The sequence below is a fragment of the Sycon ciliatum genome, chromosome 12 (assembly GCF_964019385.1).
Source record: "Sycon ciliatum chromosome 12, ocSycCili1.1, whole genome shotgun sequence".
NCBI lineage: Eukaryota > Metazoa > Porifera > Calcarea > Leucosolenida > Sycettidae > Sycon > Sycon ciliatum.
The window spans coordinates 2991216-3001515 of NC_088654.1; the positions used below are offsets into that span (position 1 = coordinate 2991216).

At 45.1% G+C, this 10300-nt stretch overlaps 1 long non-coding RNA gene across 1 annotated transcript; it reads left to right on the forward strand.

Moving 5' to 3' along the window:
• The first annotated feature begins 8215 nt into the window (after window positions 1–8215).
• On the forward strand, window positions 8216–8758 carry LOC135828608 (uncharacterized). Its single transcript, XR_010555723.1, has 3 exons — window positions 8216–8318; window positions 8404–8544; window positions 8687–8758. It is a non-coding gene; the product is annotated as an uncharacterized LOC135828608 (long non-coding RNA).
• Window positions 8759–10300: the final 1542 nt, after the last annotated feature.

A 10300-nucleotide genomic window follows, 5' to 3' on the forward strand; every position in this document is an offset into this window, starting at 1 on the left:
CGGTTGTTGTCGTCGTTATCGTCGTCGTTGTTGATGTTGTTATTGGTTGTTGCTGTCGGTTGTTGGTTGTTATTGTTGATTGTTGTCGGTTGTTGTTGGCTGTTGGATGTTGTTGTCGGTTGTTGTCGGTTGTTGCTGGTTATTGTTGGTTGTTGTTGGTTGTTGTTGGGCGTTGTTGGTTGTTGTCGGTTGTTGTCAGGTGTTGTTGGTTGTTGTTGGTTGTTGTTGTCGGTTGTTGGTTGTTGTTGTTTGTTGTTGTTGGTTGTAGTTGGTTGTTGTCAGTTGTAGTTGGTTGTTGGATGTTTTTGTCGGTTGTTGTTGGTTGTTGTCGGTTGTTGTCCGTTGTTGTTGGTTGTTGTTGGTTGTTGTTGGCTGTTGTTGGCTGTTGTTGGTTGTTGTTGTTTGTTGTTGTCGGTTGTTGGTTGTTGTTGTTTGTTGTTGTTGGTTGTAGTTGGTTGTTGTCAGTTGTAGTTGGTTGTTGGATGTTGTTGTCGGTTGTTGTCGGTTGTTGTTGGTTGTTGTTGGTTGTTGTTGGCTGTTGTTGGTTGTTGTTGGTTGTTGTTGGTTGTTGTTGTTTGTTGTTGTCGGTTGTTGGTTGTTGTTGTTTGTTGTTGTTGGTTGTAGTTGGTTGTTGTCAGTTGTTGTTGGTTGTTGGATGTTGTTGTCGGTTGTTGTCGGTTGTTGTCGGTTGTTGTTGGCTGTTGTTGGTTGTTTTTGGTTGTTGTTGGTTGTTGTCGGTTGCTGTCGGTTGTTGTGTTTTAATCGTTATTTTGTTCATTATCCAGGAGGATGTTGCTATGATCCAGTACCATTTTTTCGCATATATGAGACAAGTTTGTGTAAAGTAAGTGTGACGTGGAGTATGCTGATTGGATGTGAGGTGGTGAAAGTATGCTGATTGGCCGATAACAATTAGTGGAAGGGATAATGTAATGCGCTGCTTGTGCAGCGTAACCAAACACATGGTCTGTGGGAAACGCCCTAGTAAAATAAATAAAATAATAATAACATGAATTGCCACGGGCACTTGAGAGACTCGAGCCCCGCCACCTAGTTCAAATCGGACTTGGTAGCTTCATACTGGAACTTAATCTTCTTCTTTTTGAGGTATGACCGTACAAAACGCGCTTGGATTTTTTTCATTTTTATTTTATTATTATTATTTTTTTTTTCATTGCAACTTTTTTAGCAGATAGCAACTTTTTTAGCAGACTACTGAAGCAACGGTGAATCTGGAACGAATAAATGGTCCGTCCATGTCAAAGGCATGACGAGTCTCGAAGTCTTCACATTCATGATGGAACCTTGTCATGATTGACGCATTCCTTGATGGTGTGCACATGAAATCACCCTGGCTCATCTTTTCCAATTCCATTCTTTTCACATCCTGCAACCCATACCCTACTAGTATCAGTGGGGATGCTAGAATCAGAAGAGGCAAGGCAGCACTCTTCCGTGGATGTATTACTCGACACAACACCACCCATACTTGTTTTCTAGAAGTTTTGACGATAATGATATATTGCAGTAGGAAGTAGTATACAGTCAAATAGGATAGGATAAGAATGAATGATCAACTGTCTGATAAAGAATGCAGTTCATTAAAGACTTATTGGAAGGTCTCTACCAGCTGATCGTCATGTTGGACGGCGACACTGCATAATGATATGAAGCTCTCAGTTAGCTGTTTCAGTTCCGTGGTAGAAAGTGTCATGTGTGCGTCCAGAGAACGATGAAAACATCTGGGGTCCACGTTGATGCAGACGATTGGAGCAACAGCAAGACGTACCTTCAACGCTTGCTCGTCAATGTCGAGGGAGACTGCCCCGGGGTAGATGAAAACATCTTGTTCCACATCCAGTTCGAAACAGCTGGTCGGGACTAGCTTGCTTTCACCGTTGATGTACACCCGACATTGACCGTAGGACGAACGTGATGGGTAGAAGTTGGTCTTGATCTTCTCCACACGTCCTCTTCGGAGAGTGTCACGGAGCGATGGACAAGTCTTGATCAAGTTCGTAATGATGAACTCAGTGGACTCATTCAGTTCGATGTAAACCTGTCCTTGAGCATCTTTGCGAGCTGTTGCCGTACTACCACAGGCGGGTAGAGCTCCTGAAGGGAAGTACATCTTATAACCAGGCTTGTAGAAGGATCTACCTGATGACTTGTAGGACAGTTGCATGTCCTCCTGAAACCCATCTACCACAATCTCTTTGTGGAGCTTGGTAGGAGCAGGTGACACATAGCGACGCTTAGCCGGTACTGCCTTCGAAGAGAGCACAACTTGAGGAGGGTCAGCAGGAAGAGCGGAATTCTTCCTCACCCGCCGCTCGTATAGGTTATCCATCTTCCAGGAAGCGAAGGGAGAACAACTCATCAGCACTGTATTCGATGAACGAATGACTCGACTACAGGACAACCACCCGTATTTATACAAGGCAGAGACGGAGGCGGGTTGAAGTGATGAAATATGTGTCAGCTAGGTCAACCAATCATCATCAAGCCCGCCAAAACCATTTGACCACTCAGCATTGAGCCCACCAAAAACATTTGACCAACCAGCATCAAACCCGCCAAAAGCATTTTGTCCAATCAGCGGCATGCCCACCAAAATCATATCTCATCTTAAAGATTCCTTACATGATACCGCCACTTTAGTGAACTGATACAGTATGGAAATAAGATCAGAGTCAAACGTGTGCAAGTTCTGAATCACGTGATCAAGTGAATAGGTTTCCCAACAATAGGCATCAATCAATGATGAAATAAGAGATGTATCAGATGGAGATAAAATCAGCAAATTCGTACGCAAAGTGGAAAGTTGAGAAGAAGACACCATCCTGGTCGACCCCATGAGATGCAGTACATATAGGAGTGGAAAATGCTGAGGAAGAGGTTTCATGATTCGACTGAACCTCAACCATGATACATTGCTACGAGGTAAGTAGGAACGCAGTTTACGTAGTACATCCACATTCGTATCGTATACTATGCAGGATAATGCTATTGCATAGTTTATACTCTTGTACAACCAGGATTTTTTCATCGCAAGTATCTGCTCCCGAAGAGGGTGTACGCAAAGCTGATCGGATAAGAGTTCAGTTTTCGAAAGAAAATGCAAAAGATGACGATCCACACCGCTTAACCGCTCATGTACCGCGTAAGGCTTTTTCATCAAACTACATCTCCTATGCACATCATCTTCAGGGAAGTAAATCACCACCATGACAAGTCCACACGAAGAACACACGTATCTTCCTTCATGTAAAACATGATCAAGATGTTGACACTGTTTTTCCTCCCCGTATTGCTCTTTTTCTTCTTCTTCTTCATCCTTCTCATGAAGTCTCCTTTCACGTACATAAGCAGGTGAGATCTTAAATTCAGAATCCATCTTCACTCCTCACCAACATCCTCATTATGACACTATATCCAGCATGATATCTACTTTATATAACCAATCCTATCCAGGGCAATTATCAGGTACAACCATGGGGGTAGATGACCTCATACCCTATCCGACGTGTTGGAAAAATCCTGGTTGTACAAGAGTATAAACTATGCAATAGCATTATCCTGCATAGTATACGATACGAATGTGGATGTACTACGTAAACTGCGTTCCTACTTACCTCGTAGCAATGTATCATGGTTGAGGTTCAGTCGAATCATGAAACCTCTTCCTCAGCATTTTCCACTCCTATATGTACTGCATCTCATGGGGTCGACCAGGATGGTGTCTTCTTCTCAACTTTCCACTTTGCGTACGAATTTGCTGATTTTATCTCCATCTGATACATCTCTTATGGCATCATTGATTGATGCCTATTGTTGGGAAACCTATTCACTTGATCACGTGATTCAGAACTTGCACACGTTTGACTCTGATCTTATTTCCATACTGTATCAGTTCACTAAAGTGGCGGTATCATGTAAGGAATCTTTAAGATGAGGTATGATTTTGGTGGGCATGCCGCTGATTGGACAAAATGCTTTTGGCGGGTTTGATGCTGGTTGGTCAAATGTTTTTGGTGGGCTCAATGCTGAGTGGTCAAATGGTTTTGGCGGGCTTGATGATGATTGGTTGACCTAGCTGACACATATTTCATCACTTCAACCCGCCTCCGTCTCTGCCTTGTATAAATACGGGTGGTTGTCCTGTAGTCGAGTCATTCGTTCATCGAATACAGTGCTGATGAGTTGTTCTCCCTTCGCTTCCTGGAAGATGGATAACCTATACGAGCGGCGGGTGAGGAAGAATTCCGCTCTTCCTGCTGACCCTCCTCAAGTTGTGCTCTCTTCGAAGGCAGTACCGGCTAAGCGTCGCTATGTGTCACCTGCTCCTACCAAGCTCCACAAAGAGATTGTGGTAGATGGGTTTCAGGAGGACATGCAACTGTCCTACAAGTCATCAGGTAGATCCTTCTACAAGCCTGGTTATAAGATGTACTTCCCTTCAGGAGCTCTACCCGCCTGTGGTAGTACGGCAACAGCTCGCAAAGATGCTCAAGGACAGGTTTACATCGAACTGAATGAGTCCACTGAGTTCATCATTACGAACTTGATCAAGACTTGTCCATCGCTCCGTGACACTCTCCGAAGAGGACGTGTGGAGAAGATCAAGACCAACTTCTACCCATCACGTTCGTCCTACGGTCAATGTCGGGTGTACATCAACGGTGAAAGCAAGCTAGTCCCGACCAGCTGTTTCGAACTGGATGTGGAACAAGATGTTTTCATCTACCCCGGGGCAGTCTCCCTCGACATTGACGAGCAAGCGTTGAAGGTACGTCTTGCTGTTGCTCCAATCGTCTGCATCAACGTGGACCCCAGATGTTTTCATCGTTCTCTGGACGCACACATGACACTTTCTACCACGGAACTGAAACAGCTAACTGAGAGCTTCATATCATTATGCAGTGTCGCCGTCCAACATGACGATCAGCTGGTAGAGACCTTCCAATAAGTCTTTAATGAACTGCATTCTTTATCAGACAGTTGATCGTTCATTCTTATCCTATCCTATTTGACTGTATACTACTTCCTACTGCAATATATCATTATCGTCAAAACTTCTAGAAAACAAGTATGGGTGGTGTTGTGTCGAGTAATACATCCACGGAAGAGTGCTGCCTTGCCTCTTCTGATTCTAGCATCCCCACTGATACTAGTAGGGTATGGGTTGCAGGATGTGAAAAGAATGGAATTGGAAAAGATGAGCCAGGGTGATTTCATGTGCGCACCATCAAGGAATGCGTCAATCATGACAAGGTTCCATCATGAATGTGAAGATTTCGAGACTCGTCATGCCTTTGACATGGACGGACCATTTATTCGTTCCAGATTCACCGTTGCTTCAGTAGTCTGCTAAAAAAGTTGCTATCTGCTAAAAAAGTTGCAATGAAAAAAAAAATAATAATAATAAAATAAAAATGAAAAAATCCAAGCGCGTTTTGTACGGTCATACCTCAAAAAGAAGAAGATTAAGTTCCAGTATGAAGCTACCAAGTCCGATTTGAACTAGGTGGCGGGGCTCGAGTCTCTCAAGTGCCCGTGGCAATTCATGTTATTATTATTTTATTTATTTTACTAGGGCGTTTCCCACAGACCATGTGTTTGGTTACGCTGCACAAGCAGCGCATTACATTATCCCTTCCACTAATTGTTATCGGCCAATCAGCATACTCTCACCACCTCACATCCAATCAGCATACTCCACGTCACACTAACTTTACACAAACTTGTCTCATATATGCGAAAAAATGGTACTGGATCATAGCAACATCCTCCTGGATAATGAACAAAATAACGATTAAAACACAACAACCGACAACAACCGACAACAACCAACAACAACCAAAAACAACCAACAACAGCCAACAACAACCGACAACAACCGACAACAACCGACAACAACATCCAACAACCAACAACAATTGACAACAACCAACTACAACCAACAACAACAAACAACAACAACCAACAACCGACAACAACAAACAACAACAACCAACAACAACCAACAACAGCCAACAACAACCAACAACAACCAACAACAACCGACAACAACCGACAACAACATCCAACAACCAACTACAACTGACAACAACCAACTACAACCAACAACAACAAACAACAACAACCAACAACCGACAACAACAAACAACAACAACCAACAACAGCCAACAACAGCCAACAACAACCAACAACAACCAACAACAACGGACAACAACCGACAACAACCAACAACAACCGACAACAACATCCAACAACCAACTACAACTGACAACAACCAACTACAACCAACAACAACAAACAACAACAACCAACAACCGACAACAACAACCAACAACAACCAACAACACCTGACAACAACCGACAACAACCAACAACGCCCAACAACAACCAACAACAACCAACAATAACCAGCAACAACCGACAACAACCGACAACAACATCCAACAGCCAACAACAACCGACAACAATCAACAATAACAACCAACAACCGACAGCAACAACCAATAACAACATCAACAACGACGACGATAACGACGACAACAACCGACAACAACATCAACAACAACCAACAACAACCAACAACAACCAACAACAACCGGCAACAACCGACAGCAACAACCAATAACAACATCAACAACGACGACGATAACGACGACAACCACAATAGTGTCCGGTAATGTGTGGTAGAGAATGGCAGTCAGCCAGACTGAGTACAGTTGAACATGTATAATAATAATAATAACACATTTTGCGTAGTTGAGCACTAAATAAAGAAATTCAGTGTTTTTTCCCACTTCTGTCTTGTGAGCATCATCAGCAAGGTGTAGTAGCTGCTGATACTGATTTATCCTCGAGTGTCGAGCTGCACAGTTTCTTCCAGTCTGTCTTGTCCTCTGCATGTTGTCGGCACCTGGAAAGGTCTTCCATGGTCTTCATGGGCACACCCAGCTTATTCAACTGAGCGACCAGACTTGTGGCTAGTGTCAACCTTGGCCGCCCACGAGGTGCTTTGTTGTCCTTGTCCAAATAGCCGCTCATGGCTACTTAGGGTGGCGTGTCCGTGTCCATCTGTAGCACATGACTGGTCATTCGTAGTCGCCTACATGCAGCTGTGTCATGTATTACTACAAGAACTCAACCAAGTCCTCAGCAGTCATGGAGTAGCGGCAGGTTGGGCAAGTTGGGCTGGGGGCAGAACTGATCCACTCCTTCATACAGTGGAAGTGAAATTCATGACCGCACTCCAACTTGGATAGAGGACTGTCCAGGGTATCCTGACAAATCACACAAATGGGTTCATGACTTATTGCTGACGAGTCTACCTTAGTTGGCACTACATTGATGTACTGCAGCTCCATGGGGTGTATTGTCTGGTCTTGATGGTGGCTACCGTAATACACCCCGTTGAGGTACCACTGATAGATACCCTCCTCCTCCTGAGAGATGAAAGCAGGTCCATCTTCCCTATGCCGAAGGTTGTATCGGTACCACTCCCGTACACGATTGTTACCTTCCCTGCGTATCACCGCTGGCGCATTCTCCCTGTGGAGCATTCCGTGGTGATACCACCGCAGAATACAGCATGTGGCGTCACAATAACTGACTGCAGGACCGCCGGCTCTATGACGGACACCGTTGAGGTAGTACTCGATGCTACCCCGTCCTATCCAAGCCGGTTCATTAACGCGATGAAGGCGACCTCCATAGCACCAGGCGGACACTCCCCTACTATCAACAAGAGCTGGTCCGTCCTCCCGATGGAGTCTACCATCGACGTGCCAAATTTCTTGCTGCGCGTTTTGATCTGCCAACTCCACAACTGTTCTTATTGGCGTCCACCTTTCTATTAGTAAAGGACCCGTGGTGAGAGACCACGACCGGTCGTCCAAGTCTACACCGAATGTATCAGCCATATCTATTTACTAAGAATAATGTAACAACTCCTCCACAAACGCTTCTACAACTGACGTCTTCTTCATCCTGGTTTTTTCCTCTTGGTGGTTTTGGATAAGAGTTGAAAAGTCCAAAAGGTCAACTGATGACCTTTGCGTTACTTGGTATGATTGGATTTTAGCGGATGGTGTCGGTTTGCAGCTGGGGAGCGAATTCGACAGGAAGAAGGTAAAGGCCTTGCTTTGCGGTTCACACCTTCACTTCAGTATCATTATCCTGAAAAGAGTCCAAATGACGTTCACGTGCCACTGCGGTGTCCGACTGACAGGGGTAATACCCCTGTTCCGGCATCTGAGGCGGTGCGTCAAGCGCCGCCTCTTTCTAATCATATATTGTGACAAATGGTAAGTGTGCAGTGCTCCTAGCTCTCTCCCTCAACAAAAGAGCTCTATGACACTCTGCTTTCTGCGGTTTCTTTCGTTTTTACAGTGGAGAAAGGCTGGTGGGAGCCACAGCCGTGGCTGCCCACCTCACGGGTACGGCCCATCTAGCCCGTTACTGGGAGGGTCGGCAAGTCGGAATGCTATTGCAATCCGACTACCGGGACGCCGTAGAGCATATTAGGACCCTGTAAGTAAGCACTGCTCTGTTTACATGTATACTTACCCCCTTGTTATAGCGATACTTACTTGTTTCGTATCATCTTGTCTTACCCTGCTTCCGTATTCGTGACACTAATAGTGTTTGTGTGCGCTCATGCTTGGTTTTACAGATGATGATGTATGAAGGTCTGGAGCTGCCGTCTTCGGGATGTGCCATTTGTTTCAAAATTATTTGTAAGTACTTGTAACAGGCGTAGTGTAGTAACTGTGTGTGCAGTGTAGTAACAGTGTGTAGTATTTTGTGATGGTCCTGTGCTATAGCAGTCGAAATGTGTTTTGTGATGGTCCTGTGCTATAGCAGTCGTAATGTGTTTTGTGATGGTCCTGAGCAGTCGTAATGTGTTGGGCTACTGAAGTACACTGCATGAAGGGGTATGTGTGGGTGCTTCGACACATTCTCGTGCTTCCTAAACCCTAGATACGTGTATAGCACTATAACCTAGATGTGTGTGTGCGTGTGTGCGTGTGTGTGTCCGCGCATGCGTGCGTGTGCGTGCATTGTGTTCTCTTCTACAGACTCATCCAAGTCAATTTAAATAAAAGTGTATTATAGTAAACAGTATTGTGTTTTGTTACAGTGAATATGTGGGGAATTGTGGACATGCCTTAGTGTGACTGGATACCCGCGGGTTGTGACTCTTTGCTGGTCACTCTGGATTCTCCAGTATAAATTCGGTGCAGGGCAGAGGGGATTTGTGGTGCGTAGCAACACTGCTTCACTGTGACACCCCTTCAATAATTGTTTTGATGCATGATACTCCGGGCGTAGCCGGTTGATTCTAACTGAATTCCGATCAAAATAGAAATATGCATCTATTGCACCTGCATGGACAGTAGGCATTTCCCAAATCGGCCGGGCGAAAAATTCGCCGAAAACAGTGGTTTTGAAGAAATTACCCATCTTTTCGCCGAATGTTCACATTTAACTTGTTGAATTCGCCGAAAGTCGATGTTTCAGTGCTTCAACAGAGTGTGTGTAAATGTACATGACGTAATGGGAACGGTGACTTCAAGTACTACGTTGAGTCGAATTCTGATCTTGGGGCTCATAATATGGCCGAATTTGAACATTCTCTTAACCGATCGAAAAGCCGATTAGGCATGCTCTGCACGGGCAACTTGTCAATCAGTGCACATCTACGATGTGCAAATAAAACGAATGCACGGAACGTGAACTTTGTTTGCTGCACATCTACGAAGAGAGTAGTATAATGACACGTGTACTAGTACACCTTGTGTTGCACTGCGTCTTTTCCACACGCATAGGACCACTGAAGGTCACACGCTCCGCGTGCGTATGCACGCATGCGCAATATGTCACTGCATGCAATGCACATCTACGATGTGCGAATCAGGGAATAGTACGTATTTTACTACTCCCCGGTGCGAATGCACCGAACGTGCACAAGTGCACGTTCGCCATCTATGGCGAAAAGAACCTTAAGGATGACATTTATGGCATGCCAGGGGTCAGAGGTCAAACTCTGGGGGGTCCCGGGGCCAGACCAAGCACGCCCGACACAGTGTGCCTTATTTGGCCCAAAGGTCAAAGGTCAAAAAGTGGCCCAGAACCCGCCCCGCACTTACTACTGACAACACATCCCTGCAATTGTCCCGCATAATCCAAGACCTCTGCTCCCTAAAAGACCAGCGGCAGGTTTCCTGCATCTGTTTCTTCGACCTCTCCAAGGCCTTCGACACCGTGTGGCACAAGGGCCTGATCG